Here is an 18,563-nt window from a genome sequence, read left to right as displayed (position 1 = left end):
TACTGGCACAAAAGCAGACACATAGATCAATGGAACAGAATAGAGAACCCAAAAATGAGCCCTCAATTCTATGGTCTTCTAATATTCAACAAAGCAAGGAAAGACTATCCAATCAAAAATGGACAGTCTCTTCAATAAATCGTGCTGGGAAAACTGGACAGCAACGTATAGAAGAATGAAACTAGACCATTTTCTTACACCATACACAAAGATAAACTCAAAATGGATGAAAGTTCTAAACGTGAGATAAGATTACATCAAAATCCTAGAGGACAACACAGGCAACACTCTTTTTTAACTTGGCCACAGCAACTTCTTGCCAGATACATCCATGAAGGCAAGGGAAACGAAAGCTAAAATGAACTATTGGCACTTCATCAAGATAAAAAGCTTCTGCACAGCAAAAGAAACTGTCAACAAAACTAAGACAACTTACAGAATGGAAGAAGATATTTGCAAATGACCTATCAGATAAAGGGCTTGTATCCAAGATCTATAAAGAACTTAGTAAACTCAACAGCAAAGAAACAAACAATCCAATCATGAAATGGGCAATAGAAATTTCACAGAGGAAGACATAGACATGGCCAACACGCACATGAGAAAATGCTCCGCATCACTTGCCATCAGGGAAATACAAATCAAAACCACAATGAGGTACCATCTCACATAAGTGAGAATGGGGAAAATTAACAAGGCAGGAAACAACAAATGTTGGAGAGGATGTGGAGAAAGGGAAACCCTCTTGCACTGTTGGTGGGAATGTGAACTGGTGCACCTACTCTGGAAAACTGTGTGGAGGTTCCTCAAAGAGTTAAATATAGAACTGCTCTACGACCCAGCAATTACACTCCTGGGGATATACCCCAAAGATACAAATGCAGTGAAACAGCAGGATGCCTGCACTCCAGTGTTTATAGCAGCAATGTCCACAATAGCCAAACTGTGGAAGCAGCTTCATTGTCCATCGCAAGATGAATGGATAAAGAAGATGTAGTCTATGTATACAATGGAGTATTATTGAGCCATTAGAAACAACAAATACCCACCATTTGCTTCAATGTGGATGGAACTAGAGGGTATTATGCTGCGTGAAGTAAATCAATTGAAGAAGGACAAACATTATATGGTCTCATTCATTTTGGGTAATATAAAAACAGTGAAAGTGAATAAAGGGGAAAGGAGAGAAAATGAGTGGTAAATATCAGTGAGGGTGACAGAACATAACAGACTCCTAACTCTGGGAAACGAACTAAGGGTGGTAGAAAGGGAGGTGGCAGGGGGTGGGGGTGACTGGGTGACGGGCACTGAGGTTGGCACTTGATGGGATGTGCACTGGGTGTTTTTCTATATGTTGGCAAATTGAAAACCAATAAAAATAAATTTATAAAAAAAAGAAAACAATCAGTCCAAAATAAAAATACAATAATTGAGACTGAAAGTAGAATTGGTAGAATGAACACAAGGATAGAAGCAGAGGAATGAATTAGTGATACATAAGATAAAAATAATGGAAAATAATGAAGTTTAGCAAAAGAGAGAAAAAAGAATTATGGAACATGAGCATAGATTTAGGGAACTCATTGACTCCATCAAATGTAATAACACTCATATTATAGGAGTTCCAGAAGGAGAGAGAGAAAAGCGGGCAAAAAATTTATTTGAGGAAATAATAGCTGTAAACTTCCCTAATCTGGGGAAGAAAAGAGACATCCAAATCTAGGAGGCATGCAGAATTCCCATCAAAAGCAACAAAATAGGCCAACACCAAGACATATTGTAATTAAATTTGCAAAATATAACAATAAGGAAAATCTAAACAGCAGTAAGATAAAGGAAATCCCCATCTTGCAAGGGAGAACCAGAAAGATAGCTATATATCTGTCAACAGAAAAGGAGCAAACCACAAGGGAATAGCATGATATATTCAGTGTGATGAAAGGGAAAAATATGTAGCCAAAATACTCTGTCCAAAAAGACTATCTTTCAGAATAGGACAGATAATGAATTTTCTAGAAAAACAAAAACCAAAAGAGTTTTTGACCACTAATCCAGCCCTGGAAGGAATGTTTAAAGGGGTCTCTCTGAGTGGAAAGGAAAACCAAAAGCGATAAAGACAAGACAGGATCAGAGAAAATCTCCAGGATCAATGACAAAACAAGTAATAAAATGACACTAAATATATATGTATCAATAATTATTCTGAATGTAAATGAACTAAATGCTCCAATCAAAAGATATAGGGGTCAGAATGGATTAAAAAAAAAAAAACATGACCCATCTATATCCTGCCTATAAGAGACTCATTTTAGACCTAAGGACACCTAAAAACTGAAAGCCAGGGGATGGAGAAATATTTGTTACACAAGTGGAAGTCAAATGAAAGTCAGAATAACAATACTTGTATCAGACAAACTATATTTTAAACCAAAGACTGCAACAAGAGATGAAGAAGGGCACTATATCATAACAAAGGGGAATAGCGAACAAGAAGATCTAACAATTGTAAATATTTATTCCCCAGCATGGGAGCAGCCAATATATAAAACAATTAATAATAAACATGAATAAATATGAAGGAACTCATTGATAATAATATAATAATAGTAGTGGACTTTAACACCTCACATCAATGCACAGATCATTTAATGAACAAGGAAGCAATGGCTTTGAATGACACACTGGAACAGATGAACCTAACAAATATATTCAGGACATTCCATCCTAAATCAGCATAATACACATTCTTTTCAAGTGCACATGGGACATCCTCCAGAATATGTCACATTCTAGGTCACATATGAGGTCTCCACAAGTACAAAAAGGTTGAGATCATACCATACATATTTTCTGACCACAGTGCTATGAAACTTGAAGGCAACAAAAGAAAAATAATGAAAAACCACAAATACATAGAGATTGAACAACATGCTACTAAACAGAGAATGAATGGGTCAACCAGGAAATCAAAGAACAAATAAAAAAATACATGGAAACAAATGGAAATGAAATATAATGCTCCAAAACCTTTGTGACGCAGCAAAAGTGGTCAGAAGAGAGATGTATATAGCAATACAAGACTATCTCAAGAGGCAAGAAATACCTCAAATAAACAACCTAACCTTAGAAAGGAGCTAGAAAAACAACAACAAATGAATATGAAAGCTAGCAGAAGGGAAATAATAAAGACCACAGCAGAAAAAAATGATATAGAAACAAACAGAAAAAACCCAGGAGAACAGATCAATAAAACCAGGAGTTGGTTCTTAGAGAAAATTGATCAAAAAGAAAAGGCAAATGACCCAAATAAATAAAATCACATATTAGAAAGGAGAAATAACAACCAAAACCACAGAAACATAAGCAATTACAACAGAATATTATGCAGGACGCCTGGGTAGCTCAGCTGTTGAGCATCTGCCTTAGGCTCAGGACGTGATTCTAGAGGTTCCCACATCAGGCTCCCTGCAGGGAGTCTGCTTCTCCCTCTGCCTACATCTCTGCCTTCTCCCTCTGTCTCTCATGAATAAATAAATAAAATCTTTAAAGAAGAGAGAGAATATTATGAAAAACTATATGCCAACATATTACACAACCTGGAAGAAAAGAATAAATTCCTAGAAACATACAAACTACCAAAACTGAAAGAGAAAGAAATAGAACACTTGAATAGACCAGTAGCCAGCAAAGAAATTGAATCAGTAATTAAAAATCTACCAACAAACAGAAGTCCTATACCAGATGGCTTCACAGGTAAATTGTACAAAACATTACAGAAGAGTTAACACCCATTCTTCTCAAACTACTCCAAAATAGAAATGGAAGGAAAACTTGCAAACTCAATCTATGGTTTTGATTCCAAAACCAAACAAAGATTCCACTAAAAAAGAGAACAAAAGGCCAAATCTCTAATGAACATGGATGCAAAAATTCTCTATAAAATATTAGTAAACCAAATCCAACAGTATATTAAATGAATCATTCACCATGATCAAGTGCAATTTATTCCTGGGCTGCAAGGGCGGTTCAATATTCACAAATCAATCAATGTGATACACCACATTTAGAAAAGAAAGGGTAAGAACAATATGTTCATTTCAATAGATGCAGGGAAAGCATTTGGCAAAGTATAACATGGGCTCATGATAAAAACCCTCCACAAAGTAGGGTTACAGGGAATAAACCTCAACATAATAAAGTCCGTATATGAAAAACCCACAGCTAATATCATCCTCAATGGGGAAAAACAAACCTTTTCTCTAAGGTCAGGAAAAACACACAATCTCCACTCACCACTGTTACTTAACATTGTACTGGAAGTCCTTGCCACAGCAGTCAGAAAAGAAAAATAAATAAAAGGCATCATATCGGCAAGAAGGAAGATGAAATGATACTCTATTTAGAAAACCTAAAAGACTGCACCCAAAAATTGCTAGAAGTGGCAAATTCGTACATTCACAGGATGTAAAATCAATGTTCAGAAATCTGTTGTATTTCTATATACCAACAATGAAGCAACAGAAAGAGAAATCAAGGAATTGATCCCATTTACAATTGGACCAAAAACCATTTGAGACCTAGGAATAAACCTACCCAAAGAGCTAAAAGATCTGTAGTTTGAAAACTGTAGAATACTTGTGAAAGAAACTGAAGAGGCCATGAAGAAATGGAAAAAATTCCAACCTCATGGATTGGAAGAACAGATATTGTTAAAATGTCTGTATTACCCAAAGCAATCTATACATTTCACGCAAACCCTATCAAAATATCATCAGCATTTTTCAGAGGTAAAATAATCACAAAATTTGCATGAAACCTCAAAAGATTCCAAGCAGGCATAGCGACTTTGAAAAAGAAAAGCAGAAGCAAAGACAACACAATTCCGGACTTCACCTTATATTACAAAGCTGTAGTGTTGAAAATAGTATGATATCGGCACAAAGGTAGACACATAGACCAAAAGAACAGAACAGAAACCCAGAAATGAACCCATAACTATATGCTGAATTAATCTTTGACAAAGTAGGAAAGAATATCCAATGAGAAACAGTCTCTTCAAGAAATGGTGTTGGGAAAACTGGACAGCAACATACAAAAGGATGAAATTGGACTTCTTTACACCATACACAAAAATAAATTCAAAATGGATTAAAGACCTAAATGTCAGACATGAATCCATTAAAGTCCTAGAGAAAAATACAGGCAGTAACCTCTTTGAAATTGGCCATAGCAACTTCTTACTAGATATGTCTCCTGAGGCAAGGGAAACAGAAGCAAAAATGAACTATTGAGACTTTATCAAAATAAAAAGCTTCTACACTGTGAAGGATGTTTCCTTTTTCCTTTTTCCTTTTCAACAAAACTAAAAGGCAACCTAAGTAATGGGGGAAGATAGTTGCAATAAATGGTTAGTATACAAAGTATACAAAGAATTTATAAAACTCAACGCCCCCCTCAAAAAAATCCAGTAGTAAAATGGACAGAAGCCATAAATAGACATTTTTTCAAAGAATACATCCAGATAACCACCACAGACACATGAAATGATGCTCATCATAACTCATCATCAAAGGAACCTAAATCAAAACTACAATGAGATATCACCTAAAACCAACCAGAATGTCTAAAATTAACACAATAAACAAGTGTTGGCCAGGATGTGGAGAAAGGGAGTCAACCCTTTTACACTGTTGGTGAGAATGCAAACTGATGCAGCCACTCTGGAAAACAATGGTACAGAGGTTCCTCAAAAAGTCAAAAATACATGCATATGAGAAAATGCTCTGCATCACTTGCCATCAGGGAAATAGAAATCAAAACCACAATGAGATACCACCTCACACCAGTGAGAATGGGGAAAATTAACAAGGCAGGAAACAACAAATGTTGGAGAGGATGCGGAGAAAAGGGAACCCTCTTACACTGTTGGTGGAAATGTGAACTGGTGCAGTCACTCTGGAAAACTGTGTGGAGGTTCCTCAAACAGTTAAAAATACACCTGCCCTACGACCCAGCAATTGCACTGTTGGGGATTTACCCCAAAGATACAAATGCAATGAAACTCCGGGACACCTGCACCCCGATGTTTATAGCAGCAATGGCCATGATAGCCAAACTGTGGAAGGAGCCTCGGTGTCCAACGAAAGATGAATGGATAAAGAAGATGTGGTTTATGTATACAATGGAATATTACTCAGCTATTAGAAATGACAAATACCCACCATTTGCTTCAACGTGGATGGAACTGGAGGGTATTATGCTGAGTGAAGTAAGTCAGTCGGTGAAGGACAAACATTATATGTTCTCATTCATTTGGGGAATATAAATAATAGTGAAAGGGAATATAAGGGAAGGGAGAAGAAATGTGTGGGAAATATCAGAAAGGGAGACAGAACGTAAAGACTCCTACCTCTGGGAAAGGAACTAGGGGTGGTGGAAGGGGAGAAGGGCGGGGGGTGGGAGTGAATGGGTGACGGGCACTGGGGGTTATTCTGTATGTTAGTAAATTGAACACCAATAAAAAAAAGTCAAAAATAGAACTACCCTATGATCCATCAATTGCACTTCTAGGTGTTTACCCAAAGAATACAAAAATACTAATTCAAAGGGATACATGCATCCAGATGTTTATAGCAGCATTATCAACAATAGCCAAATTATGAAAGAAGTCCAAATGTCCATCGATTGATGAATGGATAAAAAAAAAAGGTGTGGTATAGGGGCACCTGGATGGCTCAGTGGTAGCAATCCCAGGGTTTTGGAATCAATTCCCACTTCAGGCTCCCTGCAGGAAGCCTGCTTCTCCCTCTGCCTATGTCTTTGCCTCTCTCTGTGTCTCTCTCATGAATAAATAAATAAAATATTTTTTTTAAAAAAGGTGTGGTATATATACACATATATGTATATATATACACAATAGAATATTAGCCATAAAATAGAATGAAGCCTTGCCATGTGCAACGACATGGATAGACATGTGATGAGCACAGGGTGTCCTATGTAAGTGTTGAATTACTAAATTCTACACCTGAAACTACTATTACACTGTATATTAACTAACTGGAACTTAAATTAAAACTTAAGACAATAAACAAATAAGGCATGGAGACAAAAATATAGAATAAGGAATATAATCAATAATATTGTAAGAACTTTTTATGGTGATAGATAGTAACTACTTATTGTGGTGAGCATTTCTTATTGTGTGCAATTGTCAAATCACTATATAGTACATATGAAATTTATATAATATCTTATGTATATCTGAATAAAGGTTTTTGTAAGTTTTGATTAAAATAAGCTTAAAAACAGAGCATTGGTAAGTAGATATGCTAGACCTCATTTTGTTTTATCATATATAATTATTTATTAGCTTTTAAGACACTTGGTTTTTTTTAAGATTTTATTTATTTATTCATGAGATACACACACACACATACACACACACACACACAGAGGCAGAGACATAGACAGGGAGAAGCAGGCTCCATGCAGGAAGCCTGACGTGGGACTTGATCCCGGGTCTCCAGGATCACGCCCTGGACCAAAGGTGGCGCTAAACCGCTGAGCCACCAGGGCTGCCCAAGACACTTGTTTTATTACAAAATCCTAATGTTAAATTAATAAAATACCTTTAAACTACAAGTACCTTATCATATACTCAGACATCAAATCTCACATTTTTAAACAAAATAAAGAAGATCAATTTCAAATAGATAATGAGTTGGATAACAGAGGCATAAATAGAGCCTTTATTGGATAATTGATTTCCTGTTGTCTTAATTCTGCTTTGATACAATCCCACAAACCCTCATTCAAAACGTATGACGATTAATGACCAGTGATATACAGCATCTCCTGGTAGCCTAAGTAGGACCACAAATACCTATTTGTTCCATACATTTTTGTTGACTAAATTAAGCTTTATTCTTACATTCCTAGCCCCAAGCAAATTATGCAAATAAATCACTTATATCTTCTACCAGTAAATAAAAGTGTTTGCACTGCTTCAAGCACTGACCATGAACAAGCTTGCAATTCACATTCTAGTTTAACACCTTTAAAATGTAGGTTGCATTTTCAGTTACTTTTTAGAGGATCTCTATGAAATTTTCCATAGCCACACTTTGGAAAAGTAATTATTAACAAATTATTCATCATATCTAAATAATCTATATACCCCTTAATTTACTGTACTGTAAACTTATTAGTTTTTTCTTAACCTTTTTAAAATTATCCACATAACTCCATCCTATACTGTCTACATATTCTCTAACCCATTCCCAGCAAAAATTTTGATTGGTATTTAAAATTTGTTTTAATAGGGTTAAAACCACACTTATTTACTTAGACTAGATATTGTTTTAGTGTTTTGTGAATCAAATTTAAATGGCATATAGTAAGATTTAAGGGCAGCTTCACCTAGAACCAAAGAGATAGTCTATTAAATGTCTTGTATCTTCCATTCTCAATTTTCCTGCAAAAATTAGTGGAAAAATTAAACATCCTCCTCTTTTAGGATTAGATAAAGGATTAGGATTAGGATTAGGATTAGATTCAATGCACACCATCTAGTGGTAAATTAGTAGGTAGCAGTATATAAGGACATACATGCATAGAGTGTTGAAACGAGATACATGCACATATTTAATTCATCAAATAGTGGAAGCACAAATTTATCTCCACAAATAATTTGAATAGACTAAGAAGCTGCTTAATAACTTAAAAGCCTTATAGAGTACATCCCAAATCTGAAAGCCATAGGTAAAGCCCATTCTTTCTTCTTCCCTTGAAAGAATAACACAAAAAATATCTTTCTTATCCCACAAAAATCTATCTTTGGATGTCACTTTGAGGAACTCTCTATTAAGATATTCAATCTATTCCATTAGATGTCTTTTAAATGTGATTTATGACTATAAAAGAGAAGATTTGTGTTTATACCTAGTAGAAAGGCCTTCTGTATGAGTGAATGCATGCATAATTTGGATTTTTCTTTCAAGTTCATCATTTACTTTTTAAGATAATTTATTTCAAGATCAAATAAAACCCTCAAATTTAAAAATATCCATAAGAGTTGCAGACCTCTGAAAACATGTCCATGGGCCCCTAGGGGTCTGCAGACCTCAGTTTGAGAGACATTGCCCTATGTTAAGCCTATAACATTAAGTTAAAAAAACATATGTTGCTGTCAAATTAGAGACATACATATGTTTGAAATATGATATTAACATTGATCCCTAATGTTTTTGTTGGCACTTCATTTCTCCTGCCTAGTCATTTTGTTTTCATGTAGATATGAAGCACTAATGCAGAGACTGCTACGCAACTAATGTGTTTCTAAATATTTTATTACAATTACATTCCTTGTTGTTAATCAGACCAGAACGGAATACATGGAATATACTCTCCAGTGTTTAATTATGACTATATCAGCAATTATTTTTTTACTGTTAATTAATCCAGGAAACCTGATAACCATTTGTAAAAATATTCTCGAGTCTACTACAGCTCCATCAGTGAATTCTGAGAGCACATATTGCTCCAATATACTTTGCAGTAATGAGAAATCAGGGCATAACTTTTTCAAAATAACCATTTCCTCTTCAAGTCACTGCTCTCAATATTTTCTAATATATAAATGTCTTGCCTCAGGTTTCTGACAATTTACTCATTTATTTAAATATTTATTAAGCATATATCATGTGCAAAAGTATCATTAATATACTATGTCCTGAACATAAGTCTTTCTTTTAAGATTTTATTCATTTGAGAGAAAGAGAGAGAGAGAGCATGCTTTACGGGGGGTGAGGAGGGTCAGAGGGAGAGAGAGAGAATCACAAGCACACTCCATGCAGAGCATGGAGCCCAACATGGGGCTCAATCACAGGACCCATGAGATCATGACCCTAGCTGAAATCAAGAGTTGGATGCTTAACCAATGGAGCCACCCAGGCACCCCTGAACATAAGCCTTAAAACAATTTCAAATGGGTCGAGTCAAAAGAACAAAAGTGTTTCTCAAAAATGTCTTTAATACTTCTCTTTAAAATTGAAGGATAGGAGCACCCGGCTGGCTCATTTGGAGGAGTGCACAATTCTCGATCTTGGGATCATGAGTTTGACCCTGATATGGGGTATAGAGATTACTTAAATAAATAAAACTTTAAAAAATTTAAAAAAATAAAATCGAAGGATAGAAAGTGGGCAATGAATAGCAGAGATGGTAATAATTAAGATACTGATCCTGAAGAAAATTTTAAGACAGTTTTGATGGCTTTGCCTGACCTTAATACTTTTTATTAATGTATGGATATAATAACTTCCTAAAATTCAATTAATAAATAGAAGTATGAATTTTTAAGCTAGAAATGCTGTTAGATTTTATGAATACTATGTTCTCTTTTCATAGTTGAATAAATGAAGGGCCAGAGGTGTAAAAGTCATTTATTTCAGAGCTTGCTATATGAAAATTGTCTAATATATATAAGTTCTTTAATGTCTAATTCACTTTGTCCAACATCTAGCACATTACAGAATATAAACTTACTAATTAAGTGCTTTTGAGGAGAATGACACTTATTATTGACTGAAAGACAACCCTGACTTTTCTTAGGTTGCTGTAACAAGGTACCAAAAACTGGATGGCTTAACCAGAAATTTATTGTCTCACAATTATGAAGGCCAGAAGTCTGTAATCAAAGTATTGGGAAGGTTGGTTGTCTCTGAAGGCTGTGAGAGAAGGCTCTGCTCTAAGCATCTCTCCTTGCTTATAAATGGACATCTTCATGTTCACATGGCATGCTCCCTTTATGTGTGACAGTATCCAAATTTCCTACTTCTATAAAGGCACCAGTTATATTGGATTAAAGGCTTACTTCACTCAACTGTCACCTCATCTTAAATTAACTACTTACATCTGCAATGAACCTATTTCAATATAAGGTCACATTATGAGCTACTGGGCATTAAAACTTCAACACATGAATTTTGAAGTTGGGGGGGAGGAAGCACAATTCAACCCATAACACTAAATACTTATTTTCTTTTTTTTAAATAATAAATCTATTTTTTATTGGTGTTCAATTTACCAACATACAGAATAACACCCAGTGCTCATCCCGTCAAGTGCCCCACTCAGTGCCCATCTTTTCATAACAAGATTAGAGGTTGACTTTCTTTATTGTCCAAAAAGGTTATCAAATCCTGTGCCCCCACAAACATACCCAGAGATATTTATATCTAATTCCTGAAACCTGTGAATATGTTAGATCCCATGGCAAGAGTGAATTAAGGTTGCAGAGGAATTAAGGTTCCTAATCAGCTGACCTTAAAATAAAGAGATTATTTTAGATTATCTGAATGGGCACAATGTAATCACAAGGATCCTTAAATGTGGAAAATAGATTCAGAAGAGTGTCAGAGTGATGAGATATGAGAAAGATTTGATTTGCCATTGCTAGCTTTCAAGATGAACATGGCCATACACCAAGGAATGTGGGTAGCCTCTAGAAGCTAAAAAAGGTAAGGAAATAAATTATTTCCCAGAAGCTTTAGGGAAAAAATGCCTGTTGACACCTTGATTTTTAACCCAATGATACTTATTTCAGACTTCTAACTGCCAAAACAGTAAGATAAGTTGTTTTATTTTTTTAAAAGATTTATTTGAAAGAGAAAGAGAAGGAAAGAGAGAAAAAAAAGAGAAAGCACATGTGTGGGATAGGCAGAGGGAGAGAAAATTTCAAGCAGACTCCATGCTGAATGTAGAGCCCAATGTGGGGCTCAACCCCAGGATCCTGAGATCATGACCTAAGCCAAAACCAAGAGTCAGATGTTTAGCCAGCTGTACCACCTAGGTACCCCAATACATGTGTTATTTTAAGCCACTATGTTTGTAGTGATTTCTTACAATAGGAAATAGAAAAACAAGTACAGTTCTTGTAGATATTACTGACAGTGACCCCAATACATCCATATTATTTTCTAACACTCTGTTGACAATTAGGAAAAATATTGTTTCAATGGTAAGGCCATTGCTATCACCAAAATAATTCGATTCACTCAGACTCAACAATTTTACCCATGTAAAATACCCATACCCGTGTAGCTATTCTTTCAATGAGATAGACGCCAAAATGGAGCAAAGCTGATGTATATTAGATAGATAATACTTCAATTACATATTTCTTTACATATGTGAAAACCGTCAAAAAGAAATTAAGGAATTTTTCTTATTATCAGCTCTTAAAAGTCTAAGTTGTACAGGAAGTCATATTTCACTTTGTATCAGTGGTTCTCAGAGTGTAATGTGCATATGAACCACCTGAAGATCTTATTAAAATGCAGAGTCTGATTCAGTAGGTCTTGGTTGAAGCCAGAGATTCCATAATTTCTAAGAAGTTTCTAGGTGATTCTCATGCTGGTAACTCCATGGAACACACTTTGAGGAGCAAGAATTAAATAGATACAGATTAATTAAATCCTACCAGAAAAGTAAATTGGCTATACATCACAATAAATACTGTGTTTTTTTTTTTTAATGTCTCTTTACATTAAGCACTAGCAGTTGGGGAAAGAAGAAAAAACTCAAACTGATCTTTAGCATCTTTTAAGCATTCATTGTTAATAAAAGTGAGACTAGAGGTTCCAAATAAGATGATCATTTTAGTAACTTACATACATATTCAAAAATAACTTCATATTGTCTCAGGATAGTGGAGATAAGTCAATGCTGAGCATTCTATGCCTAATGTAATATTGCCCGCTACCATAGAATGTATTTTTTCTTCCATATTTCATAATGTTTCAGATCTCTATTGAAGAAATTGCAATACAACTAGCAGGTCTATGGAAAGGCAAAACTATTTGTAGGATGGGTCTTAGATAATTACTTTCCTAAGTGGCATAACTACTTCATCCATAAAATACACAATACATAGACCAAGTCAATCAAGTAAGACAGTATGTATATATAAAGAAACATATTAAAACAATATATTACTAAAATAAACAAACAAGAAAACAATATATTAGTGTAGTAAAACAAAACCTGAAGAAGAAATGCTTTTTCCATTGCTTAGTACTTGACAATTGAAAAAAAAAATAGTGTATGGGTCTATCTGCCTTTTGCCTCTAAAGCCATTGGAAGTTAACACAATGATCCCTTTCTCCCAAACCTTGGCTTTTCTATTCAAAATTTGTATCTCCACTGATATAAAAAGGAAAATGTCACAGGCATTAAATACTTAGAAAGAGAAAAGTTAGGGGTAATTATATACATACACATGCACACACACACAAACATATAAACAATTTATAAAAACAAATAAAGATGGGCCTCATTCTAGCTCTTCAGTCTGTAACCTAGTAAAGAGCGCAGCATCTAGAATGACACCTGCTTTAAATCTCTGGCTCTGCAACTGACTACTTGCATGACCTTAGACAAGCATCATGCACAAATTCTTGTCTACATAAGAAAAGTGCCTACCTAGGGCATTTTTGCATTTAAGAATCTTAAAATAAATTTCCACCAACTCCAAGGGAAACAAGGCTACAAAAATGTTTCCCTAAATTTTTGCCACTCTGACAACATATTTTTCATTAGTTTCAGGTCTACAATTTAGTGATATGACAAGTTTATGAGTTTATGCATTATGCTATGTTCACCACAAGTATAACTGTCAATTGTCCCATTACATTGCTATTACAACATCACTAACTGCAGTCCTTAGGATCTTCTTTTTATTCCTGTGACTTATTCATTCCAAAACTGGAAGCCCATATATCATTCTCCCCTTTACCGATTTTGTTCAAACCCCTATTTCCCTCCATTTTAAAGATTCTAAGGATCAACCCAATTAGAACATAACTCTAGTTGTAAAACAATAGGATACCAAGAAGGTAGGACAGCTGCTATTGTAGAGTTCTTTATAGATGACAAATGTATAGTATAGCATTTAGTTGACATGATAAAATCTCATTTATTCAGTTGCCATGTATCTAGATCTCCAGTTAATCCAGAAAATTTTGCTACTAGTTGGTATATGGATGACTCCATTTGCACACACAGGTTTCAGTTTATTGTCTTGAAATTTTACACAGACCAGAAAGGTCTCAGGGTGTTAATGATAGCTTCTGAATATACTAACATCTCCAGATCCCATCTAATTCAGAATATATTTTTCTAAAATTCTCATTACTTACTTCCAAACCAGTATGCCTAGATATAATATACTCTATACAAGTATATTAAGACACCACCAACTTCATGTTTAGCTGACTCCGCTGTAAAATCAAAATCAACAATTCAAGTATTTTGACTCTGGGGTTACAATACACAAAAATATATAATTCCTTCTGGAAGTATAATTTTTGAAGCAGAACTAATTAAATATCTTAAAAATTATATTTTGTTTGTACAAAATGTAATGCCATTCTTTTCAACCAAGACAGAGCAAGTGTGTTTTAGTAAAATACCTAAAAAGAAATATAAGTGTACACCATTTGGTCAAGTTTAGAAATCAATGATTTTGTAGAAGTAGTATGCTATTCATGGAAAACATTATGATATAAAACACACACACACATATACACATTGGGCTGGGACTCGAGAGACTTAGGTTCTTGCTAAAGCTCTGCCTAAGATTCACTGCATATTACCTTGGTCAAGTATAGTTTGGTGATTCAGAGTCAAAGCAGACCTATGTTTGAATCCTGACTGTGACATTTTGTAGTTGTATGGCCCCAGGGAAGTCAACTACTTTAAGTCACTGTTTTTGCATTTGTAAAATGAGAAATAATACTAGAAACTATCTCATAGGGATGTGGTGAGGTTTAAATGTGAAAACATATATAAAGTTGTTAGCACAATGCCTGGCATTAAGTGCTTAATAAATATTAGCATTTATTAATTCTGTTAAGTTACTTCACTTCTCTAGACTTCAGCTTCCTCATACATAAAATGGGGGGACTAGCTTATCATTATAAAATCCCCTCCAGCTCAAACTAAAACTTAAATGAGAAAAGTCCAATGCCATCCTCTTATTCAGGCAGGAATTGTAAAATAAACCTTAAAACATGAATACCACACTCTTATTTTTTCATATTTTATTTTAAGCTTTCTAAAATGGGTAGCATAACGCTAAGCATTACATATTCTATCTAGAGTGTCCGACCTTTGAACACTTTAGTCTATTAGTCTACATGTAAATGTCTGGGTAAGTCTTATTAATTACTATGAAACGGCTACAAGCTAAAACACTTTGAGGGAATTTGCATAATGTAGGTAATAAGAGAAAAAGTCGAGAATAAAGGATTTGCTTTATAATAAATAACATTCATTGTTCACTCATAATGATATAGGAAAATGATTTCTAAATGTAAAGGTTATAATACTTATTCTAGAATGTTTTTTATCCATGTTTCTTAAACCACAAGCTTTGATGTGATAATGGTTGGGAAGTAGAAGCCAAAGTGAAATCTGTAGAAAACCTCTACATTAAATTGTAATCACACTTTCCTTCAAATATAACTAAGCTTTATGAAACAATGAAGTTTGAAGCCGAAGGGGTAGATATACTGATATACAGTAGCAATTATGGCAGCCATCACAATGATAAGCTCTGACTCAATATATGTACACATGAAAACTACCAGTGATAGACAATGTAAAGCAGTGATTTCAAGATACATTGCAGCAAAAAGAGTAAACAATTAGTAAGTACTAGCAAAGCATACATGATGTAATGTCATCAAAGAGAAATACAGAAAATAGAAAATGACTTAGTATTTTTAAAACTGGGAAAATTACAGACAGAACCACTTCTGGGATAATGTCCCTTTGGTCTCCTTTATGAAGACAGTATATATTTGGGAGCCACCCACTATATAGATATATCCATGTTGCCTATTCTCTGACTCACATTAAAGTTTATTCAGTCACTGGAGGGTCTCTTATCTGACCAATGATGAATACATTTTCACACATATACAGTTCTCTCTATAACAATTATACTTTGCTACCCAAGAAATTGGGATACAAAAAAACATGCATAGTTATAGATATTTCAAATAATCATCTGGGTGCTGTAGGCAGAGGATAAAGAATGAGGTTGCACGGTCCCAATACTTAAGAAGGGGTTTAAAATCCAGTTGAGAAATTTAGTCTAACACACGCACACACACAAATAAGGGGACGATATAAAACAGGCTATAAGAAAGTGACAACTACAAGAACTGATGTAGGAGTTCTAGAAAAGGTGAGCTTAATAATAGTTGGGTTACACTTGGAAGGCACTTATGGAGAGGTGTAACTTGAGTCTCCAAATTGAGGAAGATCTGAATAGGCAGAAAGTGAGGGCATCCAGGATTAAGGGAGTGGTAGTGGTGAAAAGAGCAAAGCTCTGGAGGTAGATTGTTCAGGTATATTGAGGAGAATTGTGCACTGAAAAATCAAGTAAAATAAGGTTCCCATGATACAATGAAGCCAGATTATTAAGTTTTTGCAATCTGACTGGAATTAGACTTGGAAGAATAAAAAAAAAAATTCCAAGAATATTTTGGTGAAGAAAGTGATTTGCTAAAACGAGTGTTCACTAACCATTATTAATCTGGCAGGATGAATTAGGGATTTGGGGCACAAGTGAAAACTGGTTAGGAGGTTCCTGGAATGACTATATGGGTGATGAGAGCTTAGATTGTAGAATAAAGGAAGAATTATAAGAGTGAGCTTTCAAAGGAAAATTCACCAGGATTTGATAATCACTTAACTATAAGAAACGAGAAAAAAAAAATCAGAGCTCTCCGTGAAATAGTCAGGAGTTAACACTACTGTACAATTTTTCTACCAAGGACAAACAGGCAGGTTGTTCCTCACAACTGCTAAGTAATATTGCCCCTCTCAAAGAAGGAGAGTTAGAAAGGATCTCCCAAACAGAATTTTACTTTCTTGTTTTACACAGAGGATGGAAGGAAGGAAGCCTCAGTACCAAACCAGAAAGGGAAACCAAGGTTTTGTAAGAAACCATTCCAAGAAAGAAAAAAAGAGAGAAGAAAGTTAAATTTTTTACTCTGAGTCTCTCCAAAAAGTTTAAGTTTCAAAATCACTGAGTGGCACCTCAAATCAGAGTTCACTCAAAATTAAAAGTTGGATTTGCTTGAATAGTGTTCTTTTTTTTAATGGTTTCTCATCTCAGTAATTTCTATTCCACAAATTACTTTCCGAGTTCTTTCAATTATTACAAACCTGACATTTGTAGATTAAGAACTTGCTTTCTTAAATTCATCAGGTCCATTTGGGGTCTGGGTATGCCCAGTAAGCCAGATTCAAAATAACTGGCAGATCCCTCTCCAGCAAGAGGCGCTTGAAATACCACACAGACAACTCCCCAGCCCTTTCGGCCCGGAGCTCAGCCCCACCTCCTCCAGCGAAACAGAAAAGGCGCCTGCGCAAACTCCATGTCTATTCTTCTCGCCACGAACTCCCCCCTTCCCCCAAGATCTCAATGCGCAAGCGCGGCACTCAGTGCGTTTGAGTAGGGCTGTGAGAAATCTGCTGTCCAGTGAAATCTAGAAGTGGTAGAATTCACTACCAACCCCCCGCCTCCTTTCTTCGCAGGCAGAGGTGCCACTTCCTCCTACTCCGAAGCCAGAGCGCATCCCAAACATTGCCGTCTCTCGGAGCAAGGTCCTTTGCTCTCTAGCAATACCCACTGTATCCCTAGCCTCAGCTCTTTTTTAACCTCATGCTGCCGCCAGCTTTGGCTCAAATAGTAGAGGCAGTTAGCTCCCCAAAAGACGCAGGGGTTTGTTGGCAGCCTCTTTAGGCCTCTGGACCTATAAGCCCCCCACTGGGCAGAGCATTAGCTCCTTGCCTTGCTCATCCTCCTTCGCCCTTCACACCCACCCAGGCTGGGTCCTTACCTCGGGGCGTGGTGCGGTCACGGGAAGGATCGGAGAATCCCAAATCAGGCCGGTGCTGGAGCAGGCAGATTCAGCAAGATTTTTCCTGGGTCTCACTGTCTCCTCAGACAATGAAATCAGCGTGTCCGATCATCAATTCTCATCATGATTGTGACGTCACAAAAGACAGCGACCAATGGGAGCCCGAGATCAGCTCCGGACAGTCCCTGGCCTCAGCCCAGAACCCAAGAGTGGGGAGAGGGGGAGGAAAGATAGCTGCCTGCAGTGGGGCTGCCTCTTCTCCGCACATATCAGCTGTGTCCAAGGCCAGACCTCTCTGTACCTCTCTCTTCCTGAATAGCTGTGGACACCCAACATCCCTGTGACTATAGTAGTTATATTCCTCCATTTGGGCAGGTGCTGCCTGGTCTTACAATTTGAGATTCTTTTTTCAGCAGAATTTTTGCATGCCAAACTCAAATGATCACATACAGAATTAATAGTTGTTTTTGTGTGTGTGTGTGTGGTCAGTGTTCAATTGACATGTACATACTCAGTGTTACTAAAATCAAGAAGGTCTCCATCAATCCTTTGGAATTTATCAATAAAAGCAAGTGTACTGTTTTATGTGACCAGCTGACTCTGCGACTATAACAAGAAATTAAA

At 35.9% G+C, this 18,563-nt stretch overlaps 1 protein-coding gene across 6 annotated transcripts in view; it reads right to left on the bottom strand.

Annotated features, from left to right (window-relative positions):
• The window catches only part of HDX (highly divergent homeobox), a 306,534-nt gene extending 288,466 nt beyond the window's left edge, over positions 1-18,068 (bottom strand). For all 6 annotated transcript variants that reach the window (XR_013374357.1, XR_013374360.1, XR_013374358.1 and 3 more), the window contains exon 1: positions 17,919-18,068. The gene's annotated coding sequence lies outside the window, so the exon portion shown is untranslated. The remainder of the gene's footprint in view (positions 1-17,918) is intronic.
• Positions 18,069-18,563: the final 495 nt, after the last annotated feature.

Source organism: Canis aureus, chromosome X, assembly GCF_053574225.1.
Source record: "Canis aureus isolate CA01 chromosome X, VMU_Caureus_v.1.0, whole genome shotgun sequence".
Classification (NCBI taxonomy): domain Eukaryota; kingdom Metazoa; phylum Chordata; class Mammalia; order Carnivora; family Canidae; genus Canis; species Canis aureus.
This window is presented reverse-complemented; position numbering and strand designations above follow the sequence as displayed.